The 22,569-nt window shown below is 40.6% G+C and overlaps 1 protein-coding gene across 11 annotated transcripts in view; it reads left to right on the top strand.

Annotated features, from left to right (window-relative positions):
* The window catches only part of NFIA (nuclear factor I A), a 250,775-nt gene that overhangs the window by 113,205 nt on the left and 115,001 nt on the right, over positions 1–22,569 (top strand). The gene's annotated exons all lie outside the window — the stretch shown is intronic.

The raw sequence follows: 22,569 nt of genomic DNA, 5'->3' as shown, positions 1-22,569 counted from the left end.
GGTTAGTGGTTTAGCTATTGTGCTTCCTCAAACGGAATGTGCAAGATTTAATTATATGCCTATGAATTATAAATAATAGTAAAAAAAAAAGCTGCTGCATCTGATGCAGCACAGTGCAATAATCTAGAGTAAGGTCAAGGGATTTCAGAGGTCTGTCAGTGTTTACTGCTCCAAATCTCTGTGCACTGCATCCTTTGAATTATTTTACTTGTGACTGTTCTGGTCAAATCAGAGATGAGCCGATCCTCTAGAATAAATCTTCTTTTTTTGTTTTTTTTGGCCTGAGGCTGGCCTTTCTACTTTCTTCTCCATCCGGAAGCAGATAATGGTTCTGTTCACAGCAGAAAAACAGATGCATGGTAGTTATCATAACACTTTGCATGTCCCACCCAGATGTCTCAAAAAAATCTGAGAAACCAAGATGAATGGATGTGACATTCTGACATCCTTCATACAGATGTGAAAAGTGAGGAACAGAGCAGTGAAGAGATTCAGCTGAAGTCACATAGGAAGTCTGCGTGAGGCCTGGAAACAGAACCCACATCATCTGACTCATTGGCCTTTGCCTTAACCACAAAAACTTCCTTTTCCCCTCTATACTGAAAGTGATATGTTTTGGCCTTATTCTCAATAAAATGTTAGATGTAGAGATGGCCTAGATACCCTTACAGTAAAATGTGTAATTCCTGCTCGGGTGATGTTGGATGAGTCACGGCTTATTACAGTATCTGTGGTTTTCTTAGTGCTGCGAGGTTTTGGTTTGAATGAGGAAAGCAATATGGGGATTTCAGTTAACTGCTAAGCAAAATTAGAGTGGAAAAAACACAGTGTAACAGCAGCATCGGGTTTTAAGCTTTGCAAATAGGTTTTCTGTTCCTGATCAATAAAGTGCTGCGCTATGAGGTCAGCAGCTGGGTAGTGCAGTAGTGACGTCCAACCCTCAGTTTAAAGGATCCAAAGGAATTATTGTGTTCCCCAAAATCATGCCCATATTGTTTTCACAGAGGTGCACAGAGTGGTGATCCTGCAGGATTTGGAATGTCACACCTGTTTCTCCAGTAAGGCACTATGTGGGAGCTTACAGGTGCTCTTCAGTATTTGCTATCAAGCAAAATTATTCTAAGTGCGTTTTTTTGAACATTATAAAAATATAAATGCTGCCAGACAGTGTAGTCCTTTGTATAGCTGTGGAGTGGAGCCAAATCAGAAGATGTGTTTTCATCCATCCTTTTCAGTGTCATTTGCTGAGTGTCATTTCCCTCTTTCTTGATTGCCTTCTCCTCTTCTTTGGTTATCAGCACAAAGGCTGAGCAGTTCTCAGTCCTGCTCCAGCTTCTGAGTGATGTAAGTCTTTGCTTGAAAGTCTGGTTTGGGGTGAACTTCACCCAGAAAACGTTTTGATCCCAGGAATTTTCTGTGTCCTTAACAATGCCTAGATCTCATATTCCCTCCATACAAGGAATCATTTTAGCTTTCATCCTCACTCCTGTACAGCTCCTGGGATAACCTGGCTACACCTGACTAGAGTTGCTTAGGATTGAGTTTGGGTTTGCAGATATCAAACTGAAGTTTTAATTGGAAATAAGAGTCCCCTTTCTGTTTCCAGTCCTAATTTAACTTGTGATAAATGGATTAGGCCGTTCTCTTTTCTATGTTATTCAGCATAGCTCCAGATCTTGTGTCCTGAGTAATCCAGTTCACTTCAGAAGTGAAGGGCAGGGAAAAGGGAACAGAAGAGGAAAGCAAGGAGAAAGGGAGAAGAGAAAATATCTGTGATTTACAGAGATTTCCAGGGACAGATTGTATCCCTGTCCTTGGGCACAATATCAGAAACAAGTTTTCTACCTTCTTTATCAGACACTTCCTTGCTTTTAATGATTCAAGTAATCTTAATTTTAAGAGTTGTGCCCTTTTTTATTTAGAAAATGTTTGATGTCCTGCACTCAGCTGACAGTTCAACTCTATATGGAGTCTGGATGACTGTGACTAAATTCAGTTTTAAGTACAAGTAAAGGGATGATTTGTACAGTTCAGCCACAGCTTGCCTAGGTTATCTGTGGGTTACGGAATTTGCTTCACCAGTGACAGCATTAACAATGCAGGCTTTATTTACAAGAGGTTTATAGTGATTCCACAACTGATAGAAATCTCTGTAGTTCCACTGGTTTTAATGGAATTATTCCAGATCTAGCTGCGGATCTGATCTGTAACACAGCACTCCACATTTTAAATAACCATTACAGTTTAGAGGAGTTTAAGTAAATTCTGGGACTCACTGCGTGGTTATCACTGGGAGAAACTATTTTAATTAAGATGCAAACCCCCACTTTTCCAGAGTTAAATTAGGATCTGTATTTGTTAGCAGCAGCTAGACTGAGTCAGCCACACTGGGGAAGATACAGAGACACCATATATATTTATTTCCCTTCCCTTTTGTACTGTTTTTAAAGCATTTGCTGAGTTCTTTAGCTCTAATTTAAAATTAGGGAAGCAAAGAGACAGAAACATTTTAAGATCATGTGGTATATTCTCTATCCTGTAAATGGGCAAGTTAAATAAATGGTTGCTTTACAGGTAGGACAGAGAGAAATCTTTTAAGTTCATTAAAAACTTCTAAAACACAATAACAGAGCCTGGACTACATCATATTAGAGAATATATTGCTTACCTCGCTGAAGTAGATTGAGGGTATTCATGACCAGTGGTGAATTCCCTGGTGTGTAGTAATCTCTGATTATTTGCACCTGAAATTCTTCACCAGCATAATGTTCTGTAGCTGAGGCTTATATAAAGTTCAGTTTTTATTAATTCAACCTTATAAGCACAGTACTTGGTTCACATTCGTGATTACAATTATTTATTTAAGTAGAAAGAGATATCTAAAAAACACTGTGTGGATTATCCTGAATCTCAGAGGGATCTTTTATATACAATATTTAATGAGCAATCTACTTTGGAAAATAACTAGATTTATTGTGGGTAGCAGTCCTTTATCCAAGTGATGCGATATAAATGCGGTGGAAGCCACTTTTTAAATTATTACAATAATAGGAGCACTGAAAGAAATAAAAAAGATTATTTTTTTTTTGGTATGGCAAGCCATAAAATGTACAATGGTGCAACAGAATGAATGAGTGCCTGTTCAGAAGGGAAACTTTCTGTGCACCAGAAGGCTAACTGCCGAAATAATGGAGCCATTCACAAATATATTTTTTTGTGTGGCAAATAATAAAATAGTTGGACAATGAAGTCTCCTCAAGTGCATAATAAATAAAGAAATTAACCACCAAAAAAAAAAAAAAAAAAAGGAAATAAAATTCCATCTTCAGGATCATGGTTGAATCAATTAGAAAATATTTGTAGAGGCTTATCCTTTCCAAGTCTGGGTGTGCCTCAAGGGCTGCTGATGCTCACGGGATGGAGGTTTTTCTGGATTCTTTAAAGAAGCTGAGCCCCGAGTGACCATCAGTTTGGGGCACTCTGTAAAAAAGGAAATACTTAATTGAGCTGAGAGTTTCGATCCAGTCTGTCCTGAGCACATAAATACTCAGCCAGCAATTATTCTCTTTGCTGTTCTTCACATTCAGCATTAGTTTTGGGCACTTTTTAGATATGTTCCATTACCTATGCCTAAAACAGGGGCCCAGTACACTATGTTTCTTATCACATTGCATTATTGACATTGTAGTTAGAGCTGAGGTGGTATTTTAAATCATAAAATCATATTTTAAATTCTAAATCATGTCCTCCTGTGGTTCACATATTTATTAAAGGACTTAGGTGCATTTAATATATTCCTTCAAAGGTTTGGAACGAAACAGTGGACAGAATTACCTTATACTTTTTTTTTTTTCCATTTTTATTTATGGCCTTTTGGAGCCAGAGCTCTGAAGATTTACACTTGGCAGGAGACTAAGGTGCTGTGCTTGTCCTGCTCTCCTGGTAGGCCTAGTAAATCGTGAGCTCTTTGAGGCAAGGGCTCTGTCTTTGTTCTTTGCTTCAACAGAGCTCAGCAAAATGGAGATCGGCAGGGTGGCAGCCTTGGATAGAGTCCTGATCAAAATTAATTCTGCTCAGAATTAGTCCCGATCTCAGTTAGTGATCCTGGACTTGACAGTGAGGTTGCTGTGCAGGGGTAAGGATGAGCCCTCTCCTAGATCACACAGGAGCAGTCCATAGGTGTTTCAGCAGCTGCAGGTATGGGAAGAGTTTCTGCTTGGATTGTGGTACCTGTGTAAGGTTGAGAAAGCTGCAAAGTCAGATATTTGGTGCATTCACCCCTCCAGTGTCCTTGCTTCTCAGTCTCAGCAGCACAGAGCAAATTGTCCTGGAATACATCCTGGGTATTGCTCTTGAGTAAAGAGTGGCGAAAAACCAGGAAAGGATTTTGCCTAGTGGGGGAGCACAAGACAGTCATAATTTATTGCAGGCTTGTCTGTCATGACTAATGGACTCAGCCCTTATTAACTGAGCTGTGGCACCTAAACCGACTATTTTTCTTCAGCTTCTTCCCTCTATTTGGACCAAACTGCCTATCTAGCAAGAAAGACATTCTTCTTTTCTCCAGGTTAGATTTCCAGGGTGTGAGATGGAGAGGGACTTAGGACACAGTCACAACCACACTTGTAGGCTGTAGCTTGGGTAACATGGCACCATCACTTCTGCCCAGAAGTTCGAGTTTCAGGGCACATACATAAAACTACAAAAATGTAAACTCTGTTATACTTCTGGCTGCCTTCCCTCTGCTGTCTTCCCCACTCTGCCTTGCTATTCCAGTTTTATTTATCCTGCCATAATAAAATGAGTATCCAGCAGAGACTGGAGCTCTGCAGTGATGTGCTGAGGGCTGCCCATGCCTTGGTTAGTCAGGAGGACGAGCATTCCCACCTTATTCACTGGGATGGGCTGGGTACATCCATGCATCCGTAAAATCACAGCTATCCCAGAACAAAGCAACACGCAGAGTTGGGAGACATTTACACAGAAGGCTCTGTACTTGCATAGACTGATTTTATCACAGAGGTTATTTTTTTGGAACTTCTTCAAGATGAGAGAACTGTTGTAAGAGGATGGGCCAGACTTTTCTCATCACTGAGCGCTGTCGAGCGCTGCGGTGCCATGAGGAACTGGAATTAAAACTAACTTTTTTTTTTTCAGTTTTAGACACTTATTTTTAGGTTTGGGTTTTTTAAAGGAAGAAATTCCTCTTTTGGAACCAGCATGAAATATCCAGTTTTTGAGCATGTTCACAAAATGATTTACTCTTGAGAGGAAGTTTAAGGTTGGGGGGGGGGGGAAAGCAGCCTCTTTTAAAGCCTTACATGTACTTTTCTAACTAGATCATGGGCTACATAGTAATTTTAGGAAGGGAACACAGTTCCACATTTGAGGACTAAGTTAAAAAACCCTGAGTTTGAAATTCATAGGACAGAGACATTCCTGCTTTATTCTTATGATTTGGCATCAAACCAGTCATATGCAAATTTTAAATTGTGCTGCTAAATAGTTAAATAAGCAGATCTAAAGGGTGGAAGGTTCCCAGATCCTTTGTAACATGTACACACAACTAATTTTATATCTTCTACCAATGCATTTTGAGTCACTTTTCTGATTTTATGGAAAAAAAATGTCTGGAATTTTGATAGGAAGGACTTGAAAAAGATAGTTGAATCTGGATAAAATATTCATAGATATAAGAACTTGTAGTTCCAGGAAAAGGCTGCTGGGTGCCTTCTTGACTGTTCTTCTAATTTCCTAATTTCTGTTTTCCCTGTTTTCTATGCTGTGTGTTTAAAAAACTCTTCTGGTTCTGTCTTTCACACATCATTGCTTTTTGCTTCAAAGGCTCCTTTTAAAAACTTATTCTTTGGTTTAATTTTCTTTTGAACATGAATTAGACTTCACCAAACACTCTGTATACAGCTTACACCCACAAATCCTGAGAGCAGGGTTGATTCTGTCTATATGTAATTTTGTGTATGGAGTTACTCTTTACTGCATTGGCTGACAGAGTTTCTGTTTTCAAAATAGTTTCCTTCATTGCTCCTGCTTTTATCAGTCCCATGGTTGGGGCTGCAACTTTTCCTCCCTCATCTTTGTGGAAAACAGACCACACTCCAGGTTTGCATGGAATCTTTTCCACCATATGTTTTTAGTAATTGTATAGTGGGGAAAGGAGGGGGGGGGGGGAAATCACTTTTCCCTTGTCAGACATTTCTAGCAACACTTTTTTTTTGTAAAGGCCTTCATCAGAAGTGGCTGAAACTTGAGACTATTCATAGAAACAGTCCTCAGAGAAGTTCAAGTTTGAGAAAGAAAACAGAAAATATGGCTAAGCTGCGACTGAAAAATCCCTCCTGAGCGTGCTGGTCGGGGCCTCGCCTCGCACCGCCAGCGCTCTTTGTTTTTGTGGCCCTGGAAGCAGTCCGAGGGCTCAGCCGGAGGGAGCGGATGCCGTGTGCTGGCGGCTGCCAGGACAGCTTTCCAGAGGGTGTCATTTATTAGCTGCTCTGCTCTTCCAAACTTTGCTTTGCACTGGGTTATTTTTCTGCTGTTGCACCTGTGCCCTTTGGTGGGCAGTGGCTGCGTCTGCTGCCTGCTGCATGTCGATGAATCATATGGCACTTCGTGTGCCTCCCTAACTACACTTCCCTACTTCTGGTTTGCTTTTCAGCTCCGATTCTTTTTTATACCTTGTATGGAGGTAAATGTATCTCTCTCGCTGTTATTCTTTATTTCTGCCACTGAACAAGCTACTGTTGGTGGCAACTTAATAGTAGAGAATAAAGAAGAAAAATATCCCGTTTTAAAAATACAAGACACTCGGTTTGACAGAAGCAAGCATGGCATACACAGAAAGCAGAGGGAAATCAGATGCTTATTTACCTTTTGGGATGAGTTGTTCAGATTGTAGATAATCCCATTAGAGTAGGAGCAATCCTCTTGGATGGTGAGGTCTGTGCAGTGCATGTGACCTTGGGACCAGTTTGCCGAAGCACCTGAGTCCTTACCTGAGTTGTAATGGGAATTAGTAATAGTCTTAATATCATTAATAATTTGTGTGTTCCAAAGGGTTTTTAGGTAGGGGAGGAAGTGACTAAGGAAAAGGTAGAGCTGATTCTTTGCAGTCTTCACTTGGTCTGTAATGGGACCAGCACAAGATCCTATAAATAGCTTTGAACATTTTAATCTGCAACATTTGGTGTAAATTGTAACTTTCAGAAACTTATCTTTTATGTGGTGCAGTTTGCTTTTATGTCCCTACTGTCTAATCTTATCTTCCCATGTGCTGAAATATAAAAATTCATTGCAATTATCTTTCTTGTAGTAAGATATCAAGGAGTTGGTACATTGTACGGGGACTAGGTTGAAGTGCCATCAACACACATTTTTTTTTGGATCTAAAAATACCAGTGTTCCAAAGGTCAGCTAAATGATAAATCCCGTTCTAAGTGTATATATAATACACATGAATGCACACTATAAATTTGTTTTATAGATTTTCATTGAAGGGCTTCACAGTCTGATGATAATTTCAAAACGTTTCGAGTTTATCTGAGGTCGCCGGTACCGCGAGTGAGGAGGGAGAGGAGGTTCCATCCCTCTCGGCCAAGGGAGATGGAGCCTGCCTGTTTGGCTGTTGAGCATGGTGAAAACCCATCCTTGGTGGTTTTTTTTCCCTAAGAAGCCAGTTGGACCACTTCTCCTGTGGCCAGAGTCACTCCTGATGGTTTAAATAGGATCAGGCCCTGGTATCACGCTATTGACTTCTCCTTTGTTTCCCCGAGAGCACATAGGGTGAATGTGTGCAGAGCGCAGCTGCTGGAGCTTGTGCTGCCTTTCCTGTGTGGACAGTGTGATCCATAAACCACAGTTTAACAGTGTTTCTAGCAGGGCAAACACAGAAATTCTTCTAGGAGTGCTGCCAGAACACTGTGTCCCCTCTGGTGGTCTTTTCCTTTCCATGGGAAAAGGTGGATTCAACCAAGGCCCTGTAAATAATATAGTTTACTGGAGGCATTTTTAGATGCATGAATGCTAAAATGGATTTTCTCTAACGTATAAGGAGACTTTTATTCCTTTCCAAGTGGTACAATTTATTTGAGTTTGGTGGTCTTGATATGTCTTTATTAGGAGTAACAGTTAAAAAAGAGGTAACGGTTAAGGAAAGTGACACACTCTCATCTGTTTCTCAAAATAATAAGTATTTTTAAGTAGACCCAATGTTTCTTGTACTGAACTAAATAAAGCATTCCAGAGTAAAATAAACATGTCTTCCCGTTTAGGCTTTCTTTGCACAAGTCCTGTTGAAATTTGTGCTAAGAGAGCTTGAGAATTTCCCTCCCTCTCATAGGGGATCCCAGTGTCCAGCCTTGTGTCCAGCCCACTCCGTGCTTGGGGACAAACACAGCTGGGTGCTCAGGTCTGTGCTCGCAGGAGCTTTGGGAAGAGCTCATCAAATGAAAACGCCTCACGTGCGTCGTCTGCGTGACTGTGAGGAGCAAGTCAAGTTTTAACTACGCTTCCCGAAGTGTTACAGGCAATACAGTTGCTCTTTTCACTGGATAGTGCTTACTTTTCTTTGGGATCACAAATATTTGAATACAATTATTCAGTCAGCTGGACATCTTTTTCCTCCCATTTCGGCTCGAACAGTAGTAGAATTTAGTGTTGATTTAAAAGACTGTCTGCCTTAAAGCAGATTGCAGAGTTTGCACACTGTGAATTGTAATTAAAGTGTAAGGGGTGCTTATTATGTCAACAACTGGCATGAGAACCCCCGAGCAGCAGGTGACCCCAAACATGTGACGTTTGTGACAGCTAGGATCCTTCTTTCACTGGTTTAGCAATCTGAAAGACCAAATTGAAAGAAGCCCAGAGGCTGTATATTTCATTAAGTCCCAAGGGAAGTGTGGGATACAGCTTCCTTCTGCTTTGCTGGGACGTAGCCAAAAACTTTCTAGAGGCTCTGTTTTTGACAGAGGCTTGCTGAAGGGGGGGGAAGAAACCTTCCACCAATCACCCATAGGACCATAAATTTGACATTTCCCACAGTTTCTTTGAGGCACTGATGTTGCTGTGTCAGCAGTATGTCCCGAATCTTGTGTTGTATTGTTTGAAAAGGAACAGTCAAACTTTCAGGGGAGCTGAAATGTTTTTCTTCATTGTCCAACAGCTCCTCTGCTGCAAAAAACCACAAGGATTGTAAAGCACACCTCTCCAAAGAGGGGCTGCTTTTATCAGCAGTGGGTTTTGTGCACGCTGGCAGAGAGTGTGCTGCTCTCTGACGAGGCAGAACAGTCGATAACATTTCATCCATGTTACAGAGCAGGCAGGAGATTATCAGTTATACCCACATACGGCCTGATTGCAGCAATGATAACGAAAGGATCCTTATGAAAGCACTGTGCTAGCTCTGTCCCTGGTGTAATTCCACTTGGGTTATGTCAAGAATTATCTTGGCGCAGAGGTTGAATTATATGGTTTGTAAAGCAGCCTGTAATTTATTTTTAAATAATTCTGAGATCTGTGTTGAACAAATTCTTTGGCCTCAGACCCTGCCACACAGCCCACCAATCTTTTTGTGGGTGACCTGTGGTGCAGCTGGAAAACCCATGCTCTTCCTGAGCCTCCACGGGAGAGCAGGGAACACTTCTCTGCATGTTTCAGGGCAGGAAGGCTTTTCATCTTTCATAAGAAAGTTGATCTAATTTTTTCCAAGAGGTTTGAAAAACAGAAAATGCCTGCCCGTTCTCTTTGTATGAAGTTTGTTGCTGTCACACACGTACTGACCTGTCTATCCACACTGCCGCAGCATGTCCTGCCAGCTGGTTTGTGTGCTGCTGATTCCAGATCCTTCACTTGCCTCGGTGGCACCTCGACCACATGATGGTCATGGGGTTTTCATGTCCCCTAGGTTAGTTTATGTTTATATATGTTTTTAATTAGTGGATGAAAGGTTTACAATCCTTGACTCCCAAATGTGAGCATTACCACTTCTTCCAGTGAGCTAGTAAGTGTTTCTGGTCAAGTCACTTAACCTATAGTCCTCGTCTGCCTTGAGAGATGCTACAGTAACCAGCATTTTAAAAAGAAAATAGATCAAGCTAGATAAAGATAAAATAAATTTAATAGTACTCCTTTTAGTACTTCTGTTTCAAAGGAGTATTTTGAGAATTATTGTTGATGTAGTTCTTTGATCTTGGATGAAAGATGCTTTAGAAATGTAAAATATCTTTGTTTTTTGTCATCTCAGTGGCTGTGAAATTTTTTCTCAGAAATGAAATTTTGGAAAACACATGCAGAAGGTTTCAGTGTAGACCCGATTGTTTAATTTTATTTTTTTTTAATAGACTTTCAGGAAAAAAAATGTGACTGGGTTGTTTGTGATTACACATAGCACAGTGTGTCAGTGGAGATGTAGGTAATCTGGAGTTCCTAATGCAACTTCCCTCATTTAGACATCATATTCCAATGATACTGAAAAAATAATAAAACTACTAAAATACTGTGATTTTTTGAGGGTGGTTTGGAGCCCTTTCTGCCCATTCTGTGTGTTGCTATCATTCTCACAGGATTGTACTTTTATTTTTAACCCTACACACGGAGCCAGTTTGACTCTGGAACTGAGACAGAATTAGGTCCTAAGAAGTGCTGGAACAGAAACTTTGCCACCTCTCAGCTCTGGCCCAGGACAGTAATTGACTTAATATCTTTGCATTTGATTTCAGGACATTCTGACAAAGACATGCAAACAGACTCTTCCCTGCCAGCAGAGAAATGAAAATACTGTTAAAAATGGCAGAGGAAGTAGTTGTAAGTCAGTGAGGTGGTTACATTTGGTCTATTTGTAATTTTTGGAATACTTGTTTCTTTTGAAAATCAGGTTCTGTGTGAACCCTTTTCCAAACCTAACGTTGCACCTTTAACTTTTTGAAAGATCTGTTTCTGAAAAGAAATAAAATAAACAACATTAGTGATGTTTTTATCTGGGAAATTTTAGGGGGTTTTTTTGGTCCAACTGAAGTTTTCAGGCTCTGTAACGTACTGCTTGCTAAAAGGCACACTCTACAATGCATTAAGTACAACAGAATATTCCTTTGCAGGATTCCCTTTGTTGCAGACATTATTTATGACATTTTAGTCAATATTTGCATGGCAGACTGTCCAAAATTATTTTGTTTTAGGCACATCACTGATAACTGGACCCATACTCTTTATCATTCTTTTACATTCATTAGTCACTCTGTAGTGTTTTTAACATTTTAAAACACTCATGCAATTCAAAGGAAAATAGATTTCAGCCAAAACGCCTTCAAAATTATCTTTTTTCCTTTGAGTTATTCAGCGATTTTTAACACTTCGTATGTTTGATGTTTTTTTCTTTAGTCTCAGCAAGGCAAAGTTTTTGCAGGCTTTGACTATGCTAAAGATAGGATTTTGATAGAAAAAAAAAAAAAGTGAGGTAAACTGAACTTAATGTGAAAATGTTATCAGACGTGGTGTAAGGTGTAGCCAGCCAAAAAAACTGGCTATTTGCCTTCTGTGTAAAAGGTAATTTAAAAAAAAAAAAAATTACAACAAAACTAATTAGCAGATATTCTAATGCAAGAAAATGTTGCTGTTAGTAAAGTTTCTTCAATATGCCAGAAAGCAGATGGTGGCAATGGAATAGCGTTTTCTTTTGCCAGCTTTTCTATATGCTTTCTAAACCTGCAAGAGCTTTTGCTATTCAGTATTCAAATTTCTGACACTCTATGATCTTTTTCATCTTAAAACAGAAATAGAAACTGAAACTTAAAAATGTAATCAAGTCAAGCTGTCTGTTCATCAGATCATAACCATGGCTTTAAAAGTTTGATTAAAATTTCGTCTACGCAGTGTAGTTACGGGTTTGGAGAGCTCTGGACTTTTCTGGTTTTAAATTCCTTCCTCAAAATTCAGATTTGCGGCACTGGGATCAAGTGAAAATGGATTTTAGGTTGCATTTTCAGAGTCAACATATTATGCTGAATATTTTTTCAGGGGGCCAAGTATATATATGCCCAGCTCTTTCCTATATTTATAATAATCCACTGTCCTTTGAGGTGTAGATATAATTCTGCTTCTCCATGATTTACGGTGGTTGTACCTCAGATTTTTCTGTAACTCACACCGAGCCTGCAGGATGTTACTTCTCTCCAAGTTTTAACTTTCTCTTCCACTTGCATGGCTTACAAACACAGCAGAAACACAGACCAAGTAGGCTGCCTACCAAAAGGCTGCTTTTTTTTCTGCCCGAGTCTGTGGTGTTGATGCCAACATGATACTGATGCAACAAAACACGTCCCGATTTTTATGGTAATTCTCAGTTCTTCTTCGCAGTCTACAATATTGTGAGAGTAGAAACAGATCCATGGAGCAACAATCAGTGGCAATTCTTTGTGGGCAAAACCTTCTGACTTTACATTTGGAGAAAGGCTTTGGGCTGATGGCAATATTTCTGCAATTATTTGGGGGAAGAAAAAGGCAAAAGGAAGAGAGGAAGGGAAGAAAGGGAACTATCAAGCAGGTTTTTCTGCTGCATAATTTTATATATCTATGTATTTTTGCCAGGAGTTTAATTTTGTATATAGCTTAAGAAAACCTGAAATGGAAATTTTTCACATGCCACGTTGAACTCCTCGCAGTGCACAGAACAAGGAAAAGACATCTGCCAGAAGAAAAAAAAAAAAAAAAAAAAGAAAAAAGAAAAAAAATTTGGCCACTACAACCAAATATGTACTTAAGAGGGACTGAAATGAGAGCCAAGAGGAAAAGTGTCAGGTACATCAAAATAAAAGAGTTGTGAAAACGGGACTGCAAGTGTAGATCCACAATAAAAAAAATAGTACCTACACTTTGCTTAGACTGCCTCATCTGTAACTTGATATTAATCTGCTATTGGCAGAATCTCCATGGAATATTAGTTCATCTTTTGTTTATTTCTTAAGTAGGCTCACATATTTTTATTATCAACATCGTTTTTCCCTGTGTGAAATAGAATTATCCTGAGTAGGAAAAATGGGCCCATTCTTTGAGATACTAGTTCTTTCCAAGTATTCTTCACTGTGTTGGATGTATAGATTCCTAGTTGACTTTTTGGTTGAGTACAGGAAAATTTTGCACTTGTCCTTTTGAGGAAAGAGAAGCGGGAGAGATTGAAAAAGGAGGAGGAGGTTGGGGCTCCTGCCCAGTTTGTTGGTGTGGTGAAGATTTTTCTTTGTTTTTGCTGGCTGATGAAACCTCGAATGGAGAGACTTCAGGAATAGGCACAGACTGAAAGGCAGGAGCTCTCTGATGGTCTCCACAAACAGCGTGGTTATCCGTGTGGTGTTAGAATGGCCAGCTCTGGAAAGCAGTTTGTGAAGCGTGTCAAGCTCTTTGTGAAGCGTGTGCTCATTATTTGGCTTTTTGATGGAGGGCAGTTTTGAAAAAAAAACTTGCTCTGGAAAATCTAGAGATCCTCCTTGGGCGTGACCTTGTAGCACCGCGCGCCTTGGCCGGAGAGACGCCAACTCCTGCTTGGGATAAAGGATGAGGATGGGCACTGGCATCAATAGCCTGGGAATACGCAGCTCCTGCCTAGGGTCCCAAAAGGATGAGTTTGTCACAATAAATAAATAACAAGGGGACAGTGGGGGGATAGAGATTAATTGGGTGGCTGTACGACCGCCAATGGAGTCTCACCATATGGTGGACATAATCCTGCTTTGCTGATGTTGGTTTTCTCACCAGGGTAAAACTGCACAAAAGCAGAACCTGGGGTCTTTGACCACAGCTACCGGATCTGCTCATCACACAGGCTCGTCTCCACTTGCCTTTGTACATGAAGTCAAGCATTGCAAACCCAGCTATTTAGTCACCCTAAATACTACTGTTGTTATTGCTAAACTGAGATAGAAAATACTCTGGAGAGAAAGAATTCCTTGTTTTTTCAAAATACCAAATGAGAAATAGAAAGGCAAGTGAAACAGAAGCTGAGAGTGGCTGGAAATATCCCCTTCTAGGTGACTTTGGATCTACTCTGTGAAGTAATTTTCTACATAACATGGTTGAAGACTTCCTAAGTGGGCACTGCCATTGCCATTGTAATGGCTGCATTGGTGGGAGGGAGATTTTATTATCCAGAGCTCAAGAGCCCGGCCCTGTACTTTTTACTCCTTTCAGTAACTGTGCCTCTCAAGGTAAATCACTTAACCTCTATGTGCCTCCTTCATCCCTGCATAAAGTGGGCATAGTTATGCTCACCTTTCCCACAGAGGTGTTGTAAAGCTTAGCTTAATGTTAATAAGCTGTTTTAATTTTCGGGATAAAAGGATGTTCTATAAATATACATTAGAAGTAATAATAGTTTTAATGTACGCCATTATTTTATAACAGTGCTTTTCTAGTTTTAGAATTTTTTTAGTGGTTTGAAATTATTACAGGATCAGTTTTTGTTAATTAAAGATTGACATTCGGGCAAGATTTGTTGAATTGTTCTATAAATCCAGTGTGCACTGAGCATGCCCAGAGCTGTGCTCACCTGCACTTTGGGATCATCAGGATGGCCCTTTGGCTTTTAAAACAACTCTTTGATGCATGCGCTCAGAAGTTTGATGGCTTCTAAATAGAATGGTTCAAATATTTCAAAGCACTTGAGATTCGTATAGTGTGAGGCAATTTAAAATTATTGTACTGCAATTAATTTTAAATAACTGAGCACTGCATATGTCTAGAAACCCGTACAGATCCAAATGGAAGCTCTCTAAAATTTGAAATGATTCAATAAATTTAAATCACTCTGAAGAAATGGATGTAAGTACTGTAAATCATTTTGTGAGGGGGATAAGCAAATTTTTTACAAGTGAATCTGAGGGTAGAGACTCTAATTAGATTTTTTATTTTGGGGTTTATGATGATGAAATGTAGGTTAATATATATTTCCTAGGGATATGAGGGCAGCTCTTGTTGATCCATATGGTTTCTTTTAGCTCTTACATAGGCTGCTTTTTTTTTATTTCCCAAGATTACAGAAACTTAGCAATCCAACTTTGCACATATTTTTTTTCCATTACAAATATCTTTCCCTCCAAATCTGTATAAAAAGACATGAGAAAAATATTGGTCCACAGCTAGAAATGCCAAGTGTATTTTTAAATGCAGCTAAAAAAAAAAAATCCTGCAGAATTAAAACCCTCTGCAGCATGGAAGCTCACATTTGGTGGAGCTGGGCTGCTCAATCAATATGAATTTTTATATGTCTCCATCACTGATTCAGGTACAACCTGTATCTGCAGGTACCAAAGTGGATTATTGCCTGATAACTGTTCGTTAGCTGAGAGCATGTTCTCTGTCCTTCCCTTACAGATGTATTAGAAAGATGCTATCTCGTTGTAGGGAGGCTGCTAAAAATATTGATGCGAGACCTATTGGAAAGTGATGCCATTTCCATTGGCTCCAGCTCAGCTCCAGGAAAATCCGCGTGCCGCTTCCTCCTCCTGCCGCCGCGCGGGTGCGTGCAGCTCCTGTGCCGTGCTCCCAGCTCTAGGGTTGCAGTTCTTCCCCAGTGCCAGGGACAGAAATGAGAAATTAGTGCTACTCTCCTGACCCTTCCGTTTCACTGTGTCCCCAGCAGCCACAGGAAAAATGGGACAGCGTGGTCGCTCCTCGTGCGAGCGCCCGGCTTTGCTCTTGGCACGAGAGCGCTTTGCCCGGAGACGTGGCCTCCTCCTGGCAAAGGGCTCCTGAGGGTCTGGCCACTGGTGTCGAGGTGTCCCAGGTCCTCAGGGTGGGACAGAGTCCTTGGTGGCTGAGGGAGCCACTCTGCCAGGCTACTCCTGGTCATTGCGGTCTGGGGAGGGAAATTATTTCTGGATTTTCTCCATGGCTGGTGGGGTCTTCCTGGCTGGAGGAGCCACAGAAAGCGAGAGGGGCCCCTCAGCAGGGTCTTCCTTAAGGCCTTACCTTACTTTTAGACAGTTGTCATTATCTTTGTCTAAAGGTCATGGCTAAATTGAATAAAAGGAAAGCTGTGTGTTCCTGTCGATGCACAATGGCAGTATTGACTTTCGTAATCCAGTTTGCTGAGGGGTGAGAGAATTAAATTAGATATCTAAGCACAGAAATTGAGAGCCTTTGAAAACAAAGATAAGGAGACAGCCTGTATTTTCCTTTTCCTGGGAGCTCTGGGCTCAAGATTTTGCAGGTGTGTCATCTGATCCATGGCTTGCATCGATCAAAACTGTGCCAATGCATATTTAATTAGCAAGGGGACCCTGGATGCATTATGGCCATCATCCCTATATTGAATGGACTGTCAGACTTTCTGAATGCCTCCCCACCCCCCCGCTTCGTTGTTTGGGGAGCTTCTGCATTTTGTCTGAGCAGCTAAAAGTTTCTTTGTTTTTAGCTGGTGATGCATACAGCACCACTGAGGAGAATACAAACAAGTAAAGTCCTAAAGTGTTTATTTTGTCTAGGAAAAAGGGCTGAACCAATTTGAATCCTTTGGGTAACGGATTTTTGTATCTCTTGGAATTAAAAAAACACAGTCGCACGATGTTTACTTTAAGAATATTTTATTATAACAAATAAAATCTGTGCTGTGGGATTTCTTAAGGAAGACTTTGATGACAATTTGAATTAAGTCAAAATTAACGTTTGCTACTGCAAAGGAATAAATAGAAAATGTTCCAGAAATGAATCAGTAAGCAGGAATCAAAGGCTGTAAACTGTTTTAAAAACAAACATTTAGAAGTGAATCAAATACTTGTTTGTAATATCAAGGAACAAATATGGGAATACACAGATTCCCCACATTCTAGGCTATCACACGATAGCAGTAAATCATTTATGGGCCTGTGAGAACAAAGAAAGTTGATTTAAAATGAAACCATTTTGATACAGCTTTAGGGTCTCGCAGCCTCTCGGTGAAGTTTCGCGTTCTTATTTCCAGCGAGGAGGAAAGTAACGGGGAGATTTCTGCAGCCAAAAAAAAAAGTTAGGAGGGGAGTTGTGGAGATCTTTGTTTGCGTCCACCTTGGTACAAAGCCGGCCCAGCAGACAGAGTGTTGCCTGATAAACAGATGTAATACACAAAGTCTGCTTACAATACCGAGCAACAGACTGTGGGCACATGTTTTGGGCTCATTCAAACTCATCAGCATAGTCTAGCTGCCTGTTTTGTTGCTAGTCTGCTTATGGGGTAGCTTAGGAGCGTCTTACTGGTGAAGTAACAAGAAGGGGTTTTTTTGCCACAAAAGTTTTGTGGCAGGGGCTGATGGGAAAATCATTTGCATACATCTTGTTACAAAGGCTGACTACTTCCTGGCTTAGACAAAGTGTTGCCTGATAAACAGACTTAACACACAAATGTCTGTCTGGAATAAACAACAGCAAGCTTTGATTTACATTTCCATTATCAAAGATAATCTCTTTCCCAGTGTACAGGAATTAAGAGTCCTCGCCTTATAAAAAAAAAACAAACCAAGCTGGCACCACAGGGATTTTACCAGTGCAGAACCTCACTGGGGAGCCGTGGGGATGGGGTGTATGGTCCAGGGGTATGGAATAAAACTGGGAATCTGGTGCAGGCATGTACATGCGTGATGATGAGGTGGATGATAATGAAGAACTTTGAACTCTCTGTAAAAGCTGACTTGAAAGCCATGGATGGAGTAGAATGGAGAGCCAGGCCTTCCTTTAAAAGAATCCTAGTAGCCACCAAAATCACCGTAAATAATAATTGTAGCCTATGTGGAGAGAGTCCGATGTGTTTATATTATAATCTATAATGAAGGGAAAGTGAGTGTTAAAAAGCCCCAGTCCTGGTGCTGGTTTCTCTTTGTTAGTCCTGTAAGCTCACCACATAAGACTGTATCTAAAAGAGCATGATTTCGATTTTTTTTTTTTTTAATGTATATAAATCTTTGGTAGAATCCATGCCCAAAATTATAGATGAAAAATTTATTGCATGAACACAACCCAGCCATATAAATTTTTTATTACAAATAGGGCTCTGAAACTTGAATAAAATATGTCAGTTTATTATACAGTATTCCCCCCACCCCCAAAACATGATATGAATGGAAAATTTAACTTGTGCACTTCTGTGGTGCTTCTGCGAGGTGCTGGGCTGGTGGTGGAGGAGAGGAACCTGCTGTATTTCACTGCAGAGCAGGCTCAGCATGGGCAGTGGCAGTGCTGCCTTGCTCATCTGGCATCGTTGGTCATTTTTTTCCTGCACTATGCAGGGATCACCTTTACTGTTTCCAGGATAGATGTGTCTGCACCTGTGGTAGCTCGCGGGCTGCTCAGAGGCTCAGGTTCTGCTGGGGAGAGGCCCTACAGAGGTAAAAAATGATCTTGGCACCCATTCACTGGGTTTGAGCAAACCAGCAGACAATAAAGAGGGTCACTGCCACCCCAGTGAAATCCAGGCTGGATTCAGCCTGCCCTGGCAAACACGGCGTGTTTTTGGGAGCGCTCCACAAAGCGTCCCGTCTCTCCCCAGTCAGGTAACCGTGGAGTGGTTTAGCACTGGGAAGTGCCATGGCACTTGAAAGAGGCTCTTTTGGTGGAGGAGTGCAGCAACACTTTACCGTCTGTGTCACGGTCTACAAAAAAGAACAACATTGTCAGTCTGTTGACATTGGTCCTGTCCACGGGCCAGACTTTCCTGGGAAGGTTTTATTCTTTCCAAACAATGGAGCGTTCCCTTCCAGTGCTGCCAGCCCTGCTTCCATGCAGCCGCCGTGCAGCCCAGCTGGAGCTGTGCTCCTGCTGCAGCTGAAAAGGAAAAGTGCAGCCTCAAAAGTCCAGAGCTTCCGTCCTGGAGCTGGAGGTCCCTGCCTGCGTAGGGTTTGGGATCAGGCAGATCTGGGTCTCGGTCGTGCTGGGGTAGCATATGCTTAAGGAACAGATCCAAAGAGGAACAGAGAATAGGGACGTGATAGGAAATGCTACTTTGAAAAACTAGCCGGTTTTGGTGTTTGGGTTTTAGGGGGTTTTTTTTCCCCTTTATCCCTTAATCATAATTGATTCTTGGAAGTAGAGAGTAAAATAGCTTCAACATGTTTTTTGGATCCTGTTTGCCATGGTTGTGGTTGATACCAGATCCCCTTGAGCTTCTCTTGACCAGTAATCTTGAGGCCAGTGCACAGACTCACTCAAACCCCAGCTAGCTCAGGGTTAAAAATTCCAACCACTAACTTTTCTCTAACTAAAAAAACCCCCAAATAAAACCCATTGTGCTATTCAAGGTTAAGCTTCCTTAAACATAAAACTAGATTCCTTGGTGATTTTTTTTTTTTTTAATCAGCAATCTTAATAGTGGTTCCTCACTATAATATTTCCAACTCCATCTGAAATCATTTAAATCCTCCCCTTAATAACATGCACTTTATTGTAATATACAGATTCTTTGGCTTCCTACCAGCCTTAGCTTAAGGCACCAATGAAATTCGTTGCCGCAGGGGGCCGTGGATTCAAGAGGGGCTCGCATCTACTGTATATTTTGTTTTGTATGTTTTCCAATGGCTCTAATTATTGCAGGTGGTAGAATTTAACTGGCAGTGTTGTTGCTAAAGAAAATAGGCATAAAGTGTATACTGTTTTGCAGAGTGGCTATCAAATATATAGAAAAGAGAAAATCAAATGAATTGTTAAACTGCTCTATAGTAAGTGATTTTATTGATTTAATGCAAATGCTTATGAAAACGATCTTCCATTTATATCAATTATGTATGGGCAAAAATTAATTTATTCCTCCGGTCACCTGTTTGGCTAACTGACTCAGCAGGACAGACATTCCCCCCTCCTGTTGTAGCCGAGCTCACAAAACACTAAACGTTCAGAAAACCAGAATTTGAAAGTTTCCATGTGCAAAACAACAAAAAAGCCCCGACAGGAGTTAGTGCCAACTGCTGAAAAAGCAGAGAGCGAGCGGTGGAGGCTGAGCAAGACTCCCTCATCCTAGGCAAGACTGTAAAACACAACGGCTCTGATTTTGCCAATCCCTTAACCATGTGGCGGCACATTTATATGTGCCGGATCATCTGCAGCATCTGAATAAAATCAGGGAAGCAAAATTCTGCATATAAACATTTTGGCTAAGTGCCTCAACTCAGTCTTCTTATCTGGGGTTTCCACAAGATGCCACCTTGCATAACAATGCTGAGCACATGCTTGCCCAGTCCATGTTTTCGGTAGCCTCCCCTGATCCCCACCACAGGATTGAGTGGCTTTAATTCTACTTCGTCCTCTGTTTTACTGCCCTGTGCCCCTCCATGAAGAATAGTGCTTAAAGCTGTGTTGTCTTTTCCTGGGAAATTAATATTTAATTTTCAGCAGAAGGGGCGGGTTGCGGGGAAGCAGAATTAGGAAAAACGCTATTGCCAGAGCCGAGGTGATGAAAGGAGAAAGTTAAAGATTCAGCGTGCAAACAAACGTCCTACGGCCAGTGGAGCCCCTCTTGTGCCACTAGCCTTGGTGTTGGAAAAACAGCACTCGAGGCAGACAAAAGTACTTTGTTTGTTTCTCCCAAGCCAAGAGCAGCTCGGGCTGCGTGTGCTGCCCACCGGCTGCAGGGCTGTGCTGGAGCCAAGGTGCCAGCGCCGAGCCCGGCTCCCGCGGCCGCCACCGCGGCCCTCTCGCAGCCTCCCCGGGTCGTTCCAAATCTTAGGGAAGGGAAACATGTTCCCAGTCCCACATTGCAGCAGGAACTTCTCCAAATCTATAAATTTTTTTTTGTGGAATTCTGAGCCTACTTGAAACACAAAGCCCAAACTCTGATCGAGCCATGGCTGGCTGGAGGGAAAGAAAAACCTAAAAAATAAGCAAAAGGCTAATGCCCGCCCTGTAAAATGAAATCCACTGAATGTTGACTTTGAACGTTAACTAACTATTTTACATTCCTAATATTTTACCTTTGTCTCTACCTTTGCGGTATCGGAAACACGAAACTTCTTGCCAGAATCCAGAATACAACAGCATTGTGCGTGTTGCCCCCATAGTGTATCTGCTGGCACTGATATCAGCTTCAGGGAGAGATTATTCAGAAACCAATATTTAAAACAAAATTGCAGAAGTGAGGATATTTTTTTTCCCTGAGCTTCATTGGTAAAATTATTAAAAATAGTGAATACAAAACAGAGAAAATTGATATTGACACACTGGGTATATATCAGTTTTTAGGGGATTCAATTGATTTTAAATAGAAGTATCGTGACTGAAGCTTTCTTTGCTAAATTTTCTGAGTGTTCATATTCTGAAATTTATCAAGTTTTGTTTTGTGAGCCTTTTTTTTAACTTGTAATTTTTAATTTATACAAGATTGTCCTCTAAGCTTCTGAATGATACCTAAAGCAGATAGTCAGCAGGTAAAAAAAAAAAATTTGAATATTTAAAATAGGCATTTTCTTTATAGTGCTCTGCGGTAATTAAAATCTTCATTTGCTTAAAAGCAAGGAACCTTTTTAAAGCAATAAATTAGCATTGCTTGACCCAAGGTCACTAGTAGTACTGCTTCTTCCAGCACTATTAATACCTCAAAGAAAAAGAAGGGGTGGTGTTATGACTCTGTTGCAATAGAAGTAAGATTTTCAATTTAATCACAGTTAAGTGTCATGACCTTTTGATCTTGCATTGGCTTCTCACTGAAATGTGGTCAAATTTCAGACAGCTAATTCCAAACTCGGCAAAGTCAAGGTGAAGTCAGAAAATGGGTTTGCCACGATGAGGGGTGGTGTTGAGGCATTAGCAAGTGGTTTCATCGCCTAAGTTTTGTTTCACAGCAAAAACTTTTTCTACAGGATCAATAAATTACAAAACAATTTCTGGGGAAAAAAAAATAAAAAAAAAAAGTAATGATTGCAAAAACTAGTAATTTGAGGAATTTCTTAAATATTATTTTTCCCCACAGGTAAAGGGACTTTTTTTTTTCCAGTTCATAGTGACAGAAATAATTAAGAAGGAAAATACTATTTGACTAAAGCTTCTACTAAGAATAATTTTTGGACCAAAGAGCGATCATCTTCACATAAAGTAGAGTTAATAACGTGTAAAAAATGCAAAACGCTCGTATTTACACATAGCCTTTTATAGATCATTTTATTATTTTAGGCAAATAAATTGTGCTCGTTGGAGAGTGTTAGCTGGGAGTTTGTGGAATTATTTACCCAAGTTCTAAAGCAGGTCATCCAGTATCTGGTCTCACTTTTCCCACTGCAAATCACCACCAGCACTGTGCATTTTAGGGATCTTGTGGTGCTGTAACCACTCCGAGAGAACGCCAAAAAATTAGCTCTTCCCTCAGTTTTGCAGATTTCGTTCCAGAAATGTGTAGCCAACAATCTCCACGACTATGTAGGGTTGCTAAGTTACCTTTCTATGCCTGCTTGGAGATATGTTTTGAGACTTTACTATGTGTTGGAGTAAGGCTCTGGTTTGTATACAACATAGAGGCTGCATTATAAAAAACATGTAGGAGAGTCGTTTAAATATGCCTTCTTTAAAAAGAAAGATTCTCAAAGCTTAATTTATGCCAACACACACCCCGAGCACTCTGTG

Source organism: Sylvia atricapilla, chromosome 9 (genome assembly GCF_009819655.1).
Source record: "Sylvia atricapilla isolate bSylAtr1 chromosome 9, bSylAtr1.pri, whole genome shotgun sequence".
Classification (NCBI taxonomy): Eukaryota; Metazoa; Chordata; class Aves; order Passeriformes; family Sylviidae; genus Sylvia; species Sylvia atricapilla.
This window is presented reverse-complemented; position numbering and strand designations above follow the sequence as displayed.